This window comes from Hipposideros armiger, unplaced genomic scaffold (genome assembly GCF_001890085.2).
Source record: "Hipposideros armiger isolate ML-2016 unplaced genomic scaffold, ASM189008v1 scaffold_213, whole genome shotgun sequence".
Taxonomy (NCBI): domain Eukaryota; kingdom Metazoa; phylum Chordata; class Mammalia; order Chiroptera; family Hipposideridae; genus Hipposideros; species Hipposideros armiger.
The window spans coordinates 2,365,046-2,375,909 of NW_017731563.1; the positions used below are offsets into that span (position 1 = coordinate 2,365,046).

Genomic DNA, 10,864 nt, shown 5'->3' on the forward strand with positions numbered 1-10,864 from the left:
GATTAAGTGAAATAACACACACTTGCACATAGTAGGTCATCAGTAAACCCCTGCCTCTCCCATCCCTTGGTTGCCCATGCCATGGTGAAATAGTGCTTGCTGTCAGAAAGTTCATTCTGATGCTAAAGCATGCTTCTCTCATTGGCATTGAAGGGCATTTCTTTTATCTCACTGAGAGCAGTTGATAAGCTTGATACATGAGAAAGCACATATCCCATATACCTACCTGATTTCTAGGACCATTTGAGAGAGAACATTTCAGAACCAATAGAGAGAAGTGAAGGATGTGTGCTGAGTGGGAGAAGAAACAGCGAGGGGTCCAGAGAAAGTAGGATGCGGCCTCATCTGGGCACTCTTGAGTTTGGCTGTGTCTTATGTAAAGCAAAGATCAACACGGTCCAAAGAAGTTGCTGGAGGTATCCTAGTTAATGTATACTTTTCTCTTCCACAATGTGGAACGCAAAATCAACCTACTTTTCCGGAATTCACTGTGTGTGTCCAACACTGTGCTCACCACTGTGGAACCCCTAGACAGGCAAAGACCCCGGCTGCTCACAGGCCGGCAGGGAGGAGGAGAGCAGCACAGAAGGGTCTTACAGCTGCACAGAACCCTTCCCTTCGGCAGCGAGCTTCCTGAGCACAGGCCGAGCCCTGGCCGTCTTTGTTCTCCAGGTCACCTGGAGCGGCCCTCCATTTCACTGCTTCCTCCCCCAGTGTTTCCCTCCTCTTGTTTTAGCTGTCTGAATGGGAACTCTCATCTGTGACCCTGCATTTTCCAATTGTCTCTAATCCAGGAATGGAGGTGTGGAGTCCGAGACCCCATTGGATGAAGTGTCTGCCCCGTGGCTCTTTCCATCTCTGTGGCAGTCCCCTGTGCTGTCGATAGTCTGGGGTCTGGGCTTCTCATGCCGCTCACCTGTTGTCCATTTGACTGTTAATGCCTACCCCAGAGGATGAGGGAAAAGGGAAAATCCACTCCAGCAACTCCATTTTGTTATTTGCTATGGAGTCAGGGTTGAAGTCAGCTTTGTCGATGCATCAGAATTTCTGGGAAGTGAGAAGTACATGTTGAAAAAGTTCCTCATGTGATTCTGATGTGCTCCATGGCCCCCATCTTGAGACCCATAGGCGCTTTTCCACTGTCAAGGGAAAGATCTTGCATGATTCCTCTCCCCTCTCTTCACTTTGGATGGCAGTTAAGGAAAGAGACTTGGCCCAAGGTCTTTTAAATGAGGGGAGACAGAGCTTAGCTTGCTATTTCTTTTCTGAAGAGCATATGCTTCGATGCAGAACTCAGAAGCACCAGCCTTGAATGGAAGCAGCTGTGACACCCCATCAACATAAAGGTGTTTTGGCCGTGGGAAAGCCGGGGCTTTGGATGCAGAGAGCTTGGATGCCCTCCCTGGCTTCACGGCTGACCTGCTGTGTGACCTTGGGCAAGTCAGATTTCCTCTCTGTTTGCCATCTGCAAAATGTGGATAAAGACACTTGCTACCTACTGGGTTTTCTGATATACCGAGAGAGCAACTGAGATCATGGAACACAGTGCTCAGAATTCTGCTGAAGAAACAAAACCTGGTTATGAGGAAGGCACCATTCCCTGGGTGCAGGGGTTCTGACAGTGTGTGCAGGGTTTGTGAACAGGCCTGGGGCAATCCCAGAGCGTGAAGGACAGGCTCTCACTTCGGGTCTGGGTCCACCACCTGAGCCCTTGCCTGTCTGTACCGGCAGAGAGGAAGGGGTGTCTGAGCTGTCGGGAGGTGGTGGGGACAGATGGTCTCTGGAAGAACAAGAGGAAAGTGCCAATCAAAGGTCAGGCTCTTCAATGAGAACACAGAGCAGATGGGTCTGAGGCAGCCAGGAGGGGCACTTCCCAGCTTACTAAGTGGGTGACAGTGAGCTGGTGGCCTTCAGAGAACCAGAGGGGTCCCCTGGTTCATTTCCTTTTTTTGAGAGAAGGCAGGATTTAGGATAAATCTGACAGATGAGTGTCCTCATTCAATAGATAGTTACTAAGCTTTACTGTGAGCTGGGCAGTATGCTGGCCCTGTGGATGTATTGGGCTGTTGGAAAAGTCGTGATGCATTTTTGCAATGAAAAACAGAAAAAATACATCATGACTTTTCCGACAACCCAATAACATGAAATAAGGCAGACCCTATCCTGACCTCACCTCACAGGTGTTACAAGCACACACACTGATTCTTGCCACTTGCATAGGAATTGTGGGTGGGGTGGGAGGAGGGATGTCATAAATGCAGATTCCTGGGTCCCACCCTAGAACTTCTAGATCAGAATGTAGAGGGGTTAAACCCAGGAAACTATATTTTCAATAAGCTTCATAGTTCATTCTTGTGCACATTAAAGTTTGGGAGCTAGTCACCTCTCCATCAAAGCAGAGTGACCAGTCATTTCCTTGAGCATACTGGTGTCTTGAATTACATATACACCTGGAATGATTTTGTTATGCCTAGCCTCCTATGGGTAGGTTACTAGAAAAGACCCTCTTCCCAACTCTTATTCTGGTCCTATGGAAAATAACTGCTCAAGTCAAATGAACCAAAGTGTTGATTGAGCCTTTTATTATCTGCCTAGCTCAGGGGTCAGCAAACTTTTGAGACCGAAGAGCCACCAGGGGTCAGCAAACTGCGGCTCGTGAGCCACATGCGGCTCTTTGGGTACGTACATGTGGCTCTGAAATAAAATTGAAAATGAAAATAAAACTATCATAGTTTCATTTATAAAGTTTTTAAAGGATATTATTCATATAATGGTGATTATGTAAAAATATATTTATGGCTCTCGAATAATTTTTAAATTGTTGTGAGGGACAGGATTGGCTCTTTCAGAGGTCGCAAACTTTTGAGACGGAACGTACCCAAAGAGCTGCATGTGGCTCGCGAGCCGCAGTTTGCCTACCCCTGGCCTAGCTCATGCTGTTCAGAAAAGAAATGTAAAAGCTAGTCTTGGCCCCTGATGAGCTCACAGGGTTCTTGGGTTGATAAGACATACCAGTTACCCAGTTAGAGATGAGCAGAAGATGGTGTAAGATTAAGGGCCGAGATGCAGAGCAGATGAAGTTCCCGGACATGTAGAAAGGAGAACGTTGGCGGGGGCAGGGTTGCAGCCCCACCCATTCTAGCCATCCTCTGATTCCAGTCAGATCACCAGAGTCATAGCCTAGTAAAGAAATTAAAAAATACGTTGGGAACATTCAAGAGATCCTGAGTGGGGTATAGCGGAAGCTGTACTGATTCAAAAGCCCCACTGGTGATTCACATGTGTTACCAGGTTTGGGAACCGGGTATATTTTTAGAGAATAAACAGAGTTTTTCTTTTTCCCACTGAGTTCAGTTCTGTCTTATTTGGGCACAAGAATATCAATTCCCTTATCCATTCCTCTATTACATTAGCTGTGTAACAGTTCAACTCTGAAATCGTAGTGGCTTAACACAGAAGTTTATTTATCATTCATTTAAGTTCAGTCAAGGGCTCAGGGGACTCTGCTCCTTGTTTATTGAGGGTCACAGGCTTTATCATCGTGGACAAGTGGCTTCCAAGATCTCCCTGGTGTTGACACCCAGCAGCCAGCCAGCCAGAGGAAGTGGCAGGGGAGATAATGGTGGCCCTTATGGGCCACACCTGAAAGTGATGCCGGTTATGTCCACTGAGGTTCCATTTGCCAGAGGTCATTTGTGTGGCAGAGGAAGCTGGGAAATGTAGTCAGTCAACCTGAGCACCCATGGGGAGCAGGAACTAGGTATTGCGAACCACCAGCTCCGCTCTAGCCCACTCCCTAGCACAGTTCCTCCCTCCACAACTCTTCAATCATTTTCCTCAGTCTTTCTTTCTCCTCCCAGTTTTCCCAAGAGCTCAAGCAGTGAGGTTCACAACTAGTTACACCTCTTCAGTCTTCTTTTATGTTTATCAGAACTGCAAACAAGGCCTTGAAATTGTATATTCTTTACACCTGCCCCGCTTCTCTCTTCCTCTCCTTCAGCGGTTCTCAACCTTCCTAATGCCACGACCCCTTAGTACAGTTCCTCATGTTGTGGTGACCCCCAACCATAGAATTATTTTCGTTGCTACTCTATAACTGTAATTTTGCTACTGTTATGAATCGTAATGTAAATATCTTTTTGTTTTCCGATGGTTTAGGCGACCCCTGTGAAAGGGTCGTTCAACCCCCAAAGGGGTCGCGACCCACAGGTTGAGAACCGCTGCTCTACTTCATTTGTTCTCCCGCTTAGGCTAAACTATTAGTGTTTGGAATTGCTGTTTTGATATTGATGTTTGATATATATTTTTTTGTCCTTCAAAATGGCATTTTCATATGGTTCAACTGAAAATTACGCTTTCAGCTTTCTCCTGGGAGAACCCTAGATCTGCCTTCAGTTAAACACATTCTAGTGCCCAGGAGGCAGAGAATCAAGGCAAAGGAAGGAGACAGAAAACGTAGGCAGTTTCTTTGCTTTAAATCCTATTACCTGAAGTGTTTGGGTCTGCTCTATCCCACCATAAGAGTGAGTTCATATCTCACCTCTTCCTTGAACTTTAATAATGACATCTTATTTCTGGTTATTTGCTAAAAGCTTTCAAGTATGTCATCTCATTTCATTCCTTTGGTTTGTTTCCAACTCTCAATTAATGAGATAATGAGAGTTATATAATAATTTCCTTCTTTAGCTTAACTGCCAGGAAACTTAGGCTGGCATTTGTGATTAGTCAGAATAATTATACTATGCTTTTGGTTGGTGCATTTTGTTTTTTAAATATATTTTACTTACTAATTTTTGGTAATTGTCATTTTTGTCTCAGCTTTTTTTAAAGATATGAGATTAAAAACTTTCAAGTCCTTTTGAAAATGATGTGGGATAAAACAAATACATTTAACTATAACAATCTTTTGAGGATGACTCTATTGTCTTTATCTTGCCTATGTGGAATCTGAGGTCCGTAAAACTTAGAAGACTTTCCTGAGCCCGTAAGGCCGCTCTGTGTGGTAGCTGGGACTGGGTGCAGGTCCAGGCCCAAATCTCGGTGCTTCTCCCACTCCGCCTTTTCCAAACAACCCCTCATCGCTGTAATCTCATTCCTCTCAATTCCATGACTTATACTTTAAGAGACTTGAATATTTTCTATCTTATTTATTATCACAGATACACAAGCATTATCTCTTTAAAAGGAAGTCACTATATTTCTGATCAAATTTTGTTTTGTTCCATTAAAATAAAATTTTAAGTTATTGAAAGAGATGGAAAGAGGCAAAAAGTCCCTTTAAAAAGTAGAACCGAGAGATGGCTTAATAATGTTATAAATTTAATATAAATTAACTTGCATACTCATTTTTTTTAGATTTTTATTGGGGAATTGGGGGGATGGGAACAGCGATGGGGAATTGGGAGAAGGGGAACAGAGGAGTTGCTGTCGTTTTTGTTCTTCAGTCTAGTTGTGGAGGACTTTGCTTCACTGGACCAAGTTGGCACCATCATTGCGCTCTTCCCGGGCAAGGCAGATCAGTCGCTGGCTTCTGGATGGCCGCTCACTGCGGCTGCTGGCCACTCACGCTGGCTGCTGGCTACACACGGTAGCCCATGGCAACCCACTAACTTGCATACTCTTTTTAAATTCCGCTAGTGAGTAAGCATGATTACCACTGATGGCTTTTCCTAACTGGAAGTGTTTACCTAAGCCTAAGGGAAATCAGCGATCTCAATATTTCCTGTACTTTCTTGTTTTTTTCTTTTCCATTTGAAGGAAAAAGAATTCTAGGGCCATAAAAATGCCAGGAAAGTTAGCTTAAAGAAGTGGTCCTCAAAATGTGGTCTTCAACCAGCAACATCAAAAATCACCTGGGAGCCTATTAGAAATGCATAGTCCCAGATCCACAGAACCAAATCCCACTGGGGTGGGACCAACACTGTGTTTTAACCAGCCCGCCAGGCTTTTCTAAATGCACGCTCAAGTTTGTGACCACTTGGCTTAAAACAGCCCTGAGATCAGCTGGAAGCCACTTCCTTTTGATAGAAATGAGGTAGTTACATATCTCTGAGCAAATTAAAAATGCTCATGAGGAAAATTTATCCTTTGTCCTTAAAAAAAAAATGCCTTTGTCCTTTAAAAAAAAATCACGTTACAAGTTAGTGGTTAAAGACCAGAAGTAAGTTCCCTGTAAGGAAATTACTTTTTTAAGAAGTGAAATTTCTCCCAAGTGTTGGAGTGAGAGCTAAGAGCAGGATTTCTGAGGGCCTCTTGACAGGAGGAAGTGGGGGAGCCTGTTTTCCGTGGTCAGGAATCTGGCAGTGTTGGATTACGCTTGTACAGGATCTAGGTGTATAACTCTTCACGTAATTTAGAGCAAGATGGTCTTTAAAACATTTTTGTCATGAGTAATGAGTCAATTTTGCTTAAAACATTGTTTTTAGTAGAAAAAGCATTAAAGTCCTGCTTTCTTGGGCGTTCTCCTGGTCATACTCAGAGGACTCTTTCCCGTCTGGCATCCTCCAGCTTGCACTCTAGCATGCAGGAGAAAGGAGAGGCCTCAGAAGCTTCGTTCCAGCAATCTCAGCTTACCCAGAGGAAGGCAGGCATCCTGCCCCTCCACAAGACCACTCACTCCTGCTGTGCTGGCACATTTGCTTGAGATAGGCACTTTTCTGACACAACCTGGGGCATAAAAGAAGAGTGCAGATGGCCCAACCCTACAATGGAAAGACCTGCTGCCTGGAAGGCCATAGGCTTGTCCTGGGGTCAGTGTAGCATAATAGTCCAGGCGATACACTTGGGATCCACACAGAACTAGGCTCAGGTTGTGTTTGGACCACTTGCTGATGTGTGATTGTAGACAAACCATTTCCTCTCTCAGCCTCAACAGTTCTAAAATGGGGTAATAACCATGTGTACCTTGTAGGGTTGTTTTGAGAATTGAATGAGTTTCTGTGGCAGTTCTCAGCCTCTTTGGTCTTAGGACCTCTTTATACTCTCAACAATTATTGAGGATCCGAAAGAGTTTTTATTTATGTGGGTTATAACTATTAATGTTTACTGTATTAGACATTAAACCTTAATTCATTAAAACATAGAAAACCCATTACATGTTAACATAAATAACATCTCTTTAATGATGAAGAATAGATGTTTTCCAAAACAATAAAATTGAGTGAGAAGTGACATTGCTTTACATTTAAAAAATTTCTTTAAGATCTGGCTTAATAAAAGATAGATTCTAATATCTGCTTTGTCGTTCACTATGTTGTGATATCACATGTAATGTTGCCTCTGGAAACTCCATTTTATACTTGTGAGAACATTAGAGTGAAAGGGGGCAATAACATCTTAGAATGATTTTGAAAATAATTTTGACCTCACAAGACACACTGAAAGGGTCTTAGGGACCCTTCTAGAGTTCCCTGGAACACAGTTTGAGAACCACTGAGTTAATAAATCATGACGAGTTTAGTATACTGCTTTCCACATAGTAAGCATCAAATCATAAATTATGATGACAAACATCACTGTTAGCTAGGAGACAGCATCAGAGGCAGTTCCTACACATACACGGGCAGAGCTCTAAAAGAGAACTCGGCTCTGCTCCCTTCAGGGTACTTGCACAGCCCACATGCCCAACAGATGCCTCTGCTGCTGCTGCTGCTGCAGAGCAGCCCCATGACATTTTATTTGGCCGGTGAGATCCCTGCCAGCACTTGATGTGCTTCAGGCTGCAGTGCTAGGATGTGTGCACACGTACTAATATGGGAATGAAGTTAACCTAATAGAAAGACGTCACAAAGATGCCTTTCCTCTGAAGAGGCAAAGCCCTCACCTCTCTGTCATCTTGTTTGTCTTCTCAGTGTCCTCCTGCACAGTCAGCCTGGTCCTAGTTGAGTCAATGCTGGGGTCAGGACTCAAACCCAAGTTTTTTGCCTTAGAGTGGAGTCAGGGTAAGGAGCTAGGGGCAGGATGGACAGAGGCCTGCAGAGGTCACAGTGTAGTGCTTTCAGGACTCGTAGTTCTGGAAACAGAGCTTGTCGGCTCAGCCCCGTGGATAGAGATGCAGGCCAGAGCCCATGACTTTGTCCTTCCATCAGGATATGGGCACGCTACATGATACTCAGCTGGCACTCCCGACCACCTTTCCCTTGGTCTTTCTTTGAGTCCAAAAACCATCATGCAAGCAGTGGGTTGAGTGCTGTAGCAAGCTGCTGTGTTGGCATATAATTTGGAAATCCTTTTCACTTAGCCATCTATTAAACACCTGGTGTGTTTTGAGTCCCCCAATCTGTTTCTCCCTTTGTTGCCCACCAAGGGAAAATATAAAGGGACACTGACCAATCAGAGTGAGGCCTCAAATTTGCAGTTGTGATAGCACAGTCTTTCTTGTGGTCAGTGCCTGCATCTCTGGCAGCAGCAGTGAGTGTGTGCGACCACGGAATGAAGGCCAGGGTGTCAGGACCAGGAGTCTGACCCACACCAATGCCTGTGGTCATACAGACCAGCATCTGTGGATGGATGGTAGATGCCCAGCAAGTCAGAGATTGGTGATGGAGATGCCAGAAGGGGGCTGGGAACCAGAGTGATGATTCATGGATCCAGGTGGGGGTGGGGATGTCTAAAATGTGGGACAAATGGTAAAAGTCCAGAATCTTAGTGGGGCCAGGAAAGAGTGACAGCCAGTAGAAGATCAGAAACTCATGGCAGATCTGGGAAGTGACTCTGGCCTCTGCCTCTGGGTACCTTACAGGGTAGATGCTACAGTCACTCAATAAATGTTTATTGAGTGCCTATTATGTATCAGGCACTATTGTCAATACATCATTTGTTACACTGGAGAACAAGACAGACAAAAACCTATCCCTCAAGGAACTTACACTTTCAAGGGAGGAAAAAAATAAAGGAAAGGAGAAAATTAAGGAAAAAATAGTAAAATATGTAGTATTAGACACAGACAGGGAATAAATGCAGGAAAGGGGATAGTGTGTTTCAGGATGGGGTTATTGTTTCACATAGAGGAGTCAGGGAAGGTCTCTGAGAAATCACATTTGAGCAAAGACCTGTAGGAGGTGAGGAAGTAAGCCCTGTGGGTATCTGGGGAACAGCATTTAAGGGCAGAGGGAGCAGTCGATATCAAGGCCCCAAGGTGGAGTGTGTGAGGTGCAGGTAGGAGGCAGGTATGGCTGGGGTCCAGTGAGTCCTTTGAGTTGAGCTCAAGGAGGAAGAAGGGAAGAATACGTAGGGCCTTGTAGGTCGCTGTGGTGACTATGGCTTATATGGGAGTGAAATGTGGAGCTAGTGAAGGATTTTAAACAAAGGAGTGACATGATCTGATGACAGTTTAAAAGCGAATAGAAGGGGGAGGATGCTGGGGTTGGTAGAAGCAGGAAGGTCAATCAGGAGGCTGCATCAATAACCCAGAAGGCAGATGTTCCAGTAGCTTGGACCGGGGTGATGATGGCAGAGGTGGACAGAAGTGGCTAGATTTTTAATGTGTTTTAGAAGTACCACTGAAACAATTTGCTGGCATATTAGACATTAGGTGTGGGAGAAACAGGCAGAAAGATGGACTCTAAATTTCTTGGCCAGAGCAACTGGAAGGCTAGAGATAGCCATTGTCTGAGACAGGCAGGAGATGGTTGGGATGGGGGAAGTTTAAGCTCTGGGATTTGGATACGTTAGTTTGAGGTATCCAAGTGGAGACCTCAAGGAGGTGACTGAAGAGGCTCAGGATGGGGCAGGGAGAACCAGGGAAATGGCCTGAGAAGTGCAAAGGAGAAAGAGAAACAGCAGCCAAGCCCTACCCCTGGGATCAAGTGCATAAATGAGAGGACAGCTCAGAGCAGCCTGAAAGTCCCGCCCTAAACCTAAAGAGAGTGAGCAGCCAGCGGCGCTGACTCCTCCCTCCCTGCTGTTGGTGATCCTCCTGGGCTGCAGAAGATAGCACTCCAGCCTTGCTTTGACCAGGGCTGACTCCCAGAGAGTGGGAAGGTGAGAGAGGCCCAGCTGGGGTTGGAATTGGATGCCCTGTGTATCTTGGGGTCTCCTAAGTCTGGGCTGCCTCTGCCGGGGCTCCCAGGGGGCCTGGGAGGAGGATGCAGGGCCCGCTCTTCACAGAGCAGTCCCCTGGTACTGTTGTTCTCCTGGGTCTGTCTTCAGATGACTGTAGTTATCCAGGGAGATGGAATTGGCAGGTCAGAAATCCTTGATTCGACCTGAAGAATGTCAGAATTGACAAAGAACATCCTGTCCAAACTTCTTACAGAGCTCCAGAGAGAGCACAGTGACTTGTCCAATTAAAAGCTTCATGACCTAGGACTAGGTCATGGAGGGCAAATCACTTAACCCTTGCAGCCATGCCAGGCATAGAGCCTTTTCCCCAGTGCGCCAGCTTAGAGATGGCTGTGTTCTCTAGCTCTTCCCACTCCCCTCCCCTCCTCCACATGGGAGTTTCCATGCCAGACCAGGGTTTAGAGAATGATTGGCAGCCCAGAGGTCACCCAGCCCTTTTGGCAGTCGGCTACCCCATTGGAGGAAACATGGATTTCTTGGCAGCCAGTACTTCCTCAAGAAATATCTTTCTTAAAATTAGTGGTGCCCTGTTTTGAGTGCTTTACACATATCAATTCATTGAATACTCCTAATTGGCCTTATTATTTACAGAGAAACTTTTTAAAGTTCAAGTTAGGAAATTTTTTTTTTAAAGATTTTTTAATTGGGTAATTGGGGGATGGGAACAGCACTGGGGAATTGGGGGGAGGGGAACAGACAAGTTGTTATCGTTTTTGTTCTTCAGTCTAGTTGTGGAGGACGTTGCTTCACTGGCCCAAGTTGGCACCATCATTGCGCTCTTCCCGGGCGAGGCAGATCAGTC

At 45.4% G+C, this 10,864-nt stretch overlaps 1 protein-coding gene across 31 annotated transcripts in view; it reads left to right on the plus strand.

Moving 5' to 3' along the window:
• The window catches only part of CACNA1C (calcium voltage-gated channel subunit alpha1 C), a 776,856-nt gene that overhangs the window by 279,312 nt on the left and 486,680 nt on the right, over positions 1–10,864 (plus strand). The window lies entirely within an intron of this gene.